General features: G+C 40.8%; 1 protein-coding gene across 1 annotated transcript in view; it reads right to left on the bottom strand.

Moving 5' to 3' along the window:
• The window catches only part of jph3b (junctophilin 3b), a 121,593-nt gene that overhangs the window by 100,384 nt on the left and 16,482 nt on the right, over positions 1-4,727 (bottom strand).

Genomic DNA, 4,727 nt, shown 5'->3' with positions numbered 1-4,727 from the left:
AATCAAGCCAAGTACTCCACAACAACACATTTGGAGCAATTAATGCAAATATCATGCTCTATGCATATGCATTAATTTGACCAAAATGAATTATAAAGGACCAGAAAAATGTTACTTTTATTTAAATCAACAATTTGTCATTGTTTTTCACTTTTCATTCATTAATACTGACAAGCATCGGGGCGGGGGGGGCAGTACCACCCAGTACCACCAGTGGGTACTCCCTGGCTCTGCCCATAGGTGTACCACAAAGTGAGTTCAACTAATTCTGGCTAATTTGGTGTTATCTGGCTTCACTGAGCCTAACATTGACTGTCCTGGTTAACTGTTACCAAGTGATTCTGTTGATTTTTTCCTGTCAGTCTATGAGCATGACCATGTGAAACCGGCCAAGCTGTTCCTTAAGTGTCATCACCAGTGCTATGAATGAAGGACATGTTGTGTTTAGGTACATGCACCTGGCAGCATCTTTTGATAGGCCTGGAAATAAGAATGTGAGCCTGCAACAATATTTAAATTTAGCATCGTGATGTAGCCCAATTAAATGCAGGTCTGAACTAAGCCCACTATTAGCTGTATAGGACACCCACTAATCATGGTAAAGGCACCAGCTATAGCAACCGAAAAATGCTGAAAGTATGAATGGGATCTCCACAGCTGTACAACTTGTTGCCAATTCACAGCCAGAAATTACAAGTTTTAAATCAGTATATGTATTGAAAAACACTTTCTTGTCCTCCTTGCAACCACTAGTCGAGCTTCTGTGCCAAATTAAAATTATGGTGGTAGGATAACTGGTTATGAAAAACACAACAAAATAACCCTAAACCCCAAACGAGAATTTAGCTAACATGAGCACAGTGTAATTCTGAATAAGTAAAATTAAACAAAATGGCAGTTAAGTCTGATTATTAGGTTGGTTTTGTTTTGGTGTAGTTTTAATACTTTCACTATTTATACTTTATATTATGCTTACATGGCACATATTCTTGAATAAATGTGTGAATCCAAAGGTGCCCAACAGCAATCAATTATTGGGTTAATCTGACCATGGCTGGATGCAAGGAGTGACCTGAGCACCTCACCTAGCCCCCCGACTCCCTGCCACTGAGGTACACAGTCCAGTTGATGACACAGACAGTAATTTTGTTTCCTTTTACAAGTATTAGTGTAGATATCATATAAAAATTAGGACTGTAACTTTTTTTAATCAAATTATTAAATGCATGTTCAGTGCAACAGTGCACGTGCTAACACGGTTTTTACTCTCTATTTTAATGTGTCATGAGAAAGTACTATGAAGGGTTGAGATCTAGACTGAAAAGGTATGTTTTTAGCCTGCCACAAAACATCACCAGTGAGTCCACAACTCTGGTTTCAGTTGGAAGCTCCAGTCTGAGATGTGTAAGCACAGGGTCCTCAGAGTGATGGGATGGCTAAACTTCCAGAGGCAGTGGAGTGCAACCATTGAGGCCGGAGCTCTGGTTTGAACAAGGCTTGCAGGAGCAATTCCCTTCACTGCTGTGTAGACCAGCATCAGAATTTTGAAATTGATGCAAGCTGTAATGCAGCTATTGTATTTAGTAAAAGGAGAAAATTATATCAGTGGTGACAGACAAGTCTCGGTAAGAAGACCCTTGAATAAAGATTTTGCTTCACCAGGGGAGCTTTAGCCTTTGAGATGTGCCTCCACTCTGAGATGTCAGCCAGGCATATGGAGGGAATGACACAAAAAGCTGAATATCATCAGCATAGCAGCAGTAGAAGCCATATGAGTGTGTGACAGCATGCGTAAAGAAAGGACAGGCCTTAGGACAGAGCCATGTTGTACTCAGGCTGGGTGGTTCAGACACAAACCCTTTCCATGTCACCTGGCAGGAACAACCCTTCATATAGGATACAAACAGAGAGAGAGTGAAAAGGAGGATCTAGTGGTTAATATTTGAACAGCATTATCTGTGAACCAGAGACTCTGTGATGTGTATACAGTCATATTTTTGATAATACTTTGTGAAGGTAATAAGTTGATCGGTAGTACCTACACACTACTAAAGTGTTTTTTCTCATGTAGGTCTATCTATTCCCAGACATTTACACCACATATCTGCACTACCTGCACTCACTGCTGCATAAAAGTCCTTACACCTCCATGTTTCTGAAAAGTAGGGCATCTGAGTGTGTATGTGTTTCCGTCAGTCTTCTTTCTCTCTCTCTCTCTCTCTCTCTAACACACTCAAATGGAAGTGTGTGTCCCAGTCGGAGCACAAGCGATCCATCCCGCCTGCCCCCATCTCTGATGTAACAACACTGATTCATTCTGTACCACACACACTCGCTCAAGCCAGACTACATGACCATATAAGGACAGCAACAACATTCTTTGTCACTAACGCAAACACACACAAACATATCCCTTGTGGGCCCTGGTGTCTGTGAAGTGAGAAGTGCTGAATGGAACCAACTGTATTCTTGCTTATGTTCTGAGACACACTCAGACATACTCACATGGGCACAACAAGAACATACACAAAGTATTTTAAAATAAAGCTTAATTAAAAAATGGTGTTGTTTCTAAACCTATTCTTGTCATTGAGATGACATGCTGCCTCTTATCCCTTATAAGCACACCCAAACAGTCTGTCATAGGCAGATGGCCAGCACATCTGGCCAAGCCTTTGTAATCATATCAGCACACAGCTGTAAGACCATATGACATACAGATCAAAGAACACACACAAACCAACACCCGTGCAACAGCATAACAAGCTTTTCATGTCATTAAATGGCTGCCAGAATGCTTGAGCAGGAGACTGGGACAGAGGACAGTAGAAGAAGAGAGACCGTCCTGAGTATCCAGAGAGAGACAGGGCATTGCCTGTATTTCAATTTGAGTGTGTTTGTGCCATAGACAGTGTAGAGGGAGGTAAAATCAGAAAGAGGAAAACTGTGTCAAACATTTAACTGGTGAGTCAGCTCTTTTGAAAACAGTTTACTCTTTTTGTGAAGCTCCATTTGCAGTTTTTAAATAGTTCTTAATAGTTCAATATTTTAGGAAGTTAATTTATTGTATGTACCTGCTTGCTGAGGGTTAGATGAGAATACTGCTCTCATACCTGTATAGTAAAAATGAAGATAAAATCAAATCAAATCAATTTTATTTGTATAGCGCCAAATCACAACAAAAGTCATCTCAGGATACTTTACAAAGTAAGGTCTAGACCTTACTGTTATCACTATTATTACATAGGGAAGATAGAGCTAGAGCTTTACTCACAGGTTAAGAAAATCCACCTACTAGCAGCTCTACAGCTAAATAATTAACTCATTACACCTTGATGGTAAATCATAGCCATCTTACAGCACATCAGTGGGACTAATGTCTGAAGTATTGTTGTCACTGTGAAGCTGCAACTAGTGGAGACCCTGGGAAGTCTCCACTAGTTGTCAGGCAAATAACATCCATATATACAGTAAACTGCAGTGTAAAACAGCACTTTGGTTTTTACTACATTCACATTACATGCTGAATTAGCTTAAATTTAATTTAGTTATTTATATTTTTATGGTCCTATCAAGTGACCCAGATCTGATCTTTTCACAGAAATATGAACAAAGTAAATCATTTTTTTTCATTTCAGATCTAGAGTTATATGCATATGTAGTCCAACATTCATATCACCTGTCTGACTATGTGAGCACTGTCAGAGTAGTGAGATCAGAATTCATGTGGGTATTTTCACCTTTCATCATTCACCTCATTCACCTATCATCATCATTCAGCATCAGCCCCTCACAGACCAGTGAAAATACACAGAGAGGAAGTGAGTATTAAGGCCTGTAATAGGAATGTAGTCTCGATGACCTTTGAACAGAGCCAAACTAGCTGTTATCCCTTGTTTCATGTCTTTATGCTAAGCTAACAAATTCCGGGCTGTAGTTTTTTTTATCTATGGTACAGACATGTGAGCAGTGTCAATCTCAAGGGAAACCGGTGTACTGTATTGAATCATTTCCCATTACTAACTATAAATTATATTGATTTTTTTTGTATATTAACTGCAAATCACTGCACAGTAAAGATCAGGATGTATGCCATGTAAATAGTACGCATGTGCTATATACTGTAGGATTGTTTTATAGATAAAAAAACACTAGATGTCTGACTTCAGATGTCACTCACCCAAGTATTCTGTGTAGGATTGAGGGAAAATAGCACGTGTTGTATAGATTAAGTATACCTCCACAACCTTTTACCTATTTTACATAAATCCATCTCCTGTATTGTTACTGGACTTCTGTGCTAGCCACAGTTTGTCCATAACGAACACCATGTTCAAGCATTAGGGTGTCCATCAGTGCACATGGCACCAGGACACCCTAGGCCAGAGGTCGATGATCGACTTTGTGGTTGTTTCATCTGACCTCCGGCCGTATGTCTTGGACACTCGGGTGAAGAGAGGGGTGGAGCTGTCAACTGATCACCACCTGGTGGTGAGCTGGATCCGATGGCGGGGGAGGAAGCTGGACAGACTCGGCAGACACAAAGGTTTTGTGAGGGTCTGTTGGGAACGTTTAGCAGAATCCCCTGTCAGAGAGATCTTCAGCTCTCGCCTCCGGCAGAGCTTTGACCAGATCCCGGGGAGGCTGGAGATATTGAGTCCGAGTGGACCATGTTCTCCACCTCCATTGTCGATGCGGCCGTTCAGAGCTGTGGCCGTAAGGTCTCC

The sequence above is a fragment of the Monopterus albus genome, unplaced genomic scaffold, assembly GCF_001952655.1.
Source record: "Monopterus albus unplaced genomic scaffold, M_albus_1.0 scaffold65.1, whole genome shotgun sequence".
Classification (NCBI taxonomy): domain Eukaryota; kingdom Metazoa; phylum Chordata; class Actinopteri; order Synbranchiformes; family Synbranchidae; genus Monopterus; species Monopterus albus.
Note: the sequence above shows the minus strand (reverse complement) of the source record. Positions and strands in the feature narration are given on the sequence as shown.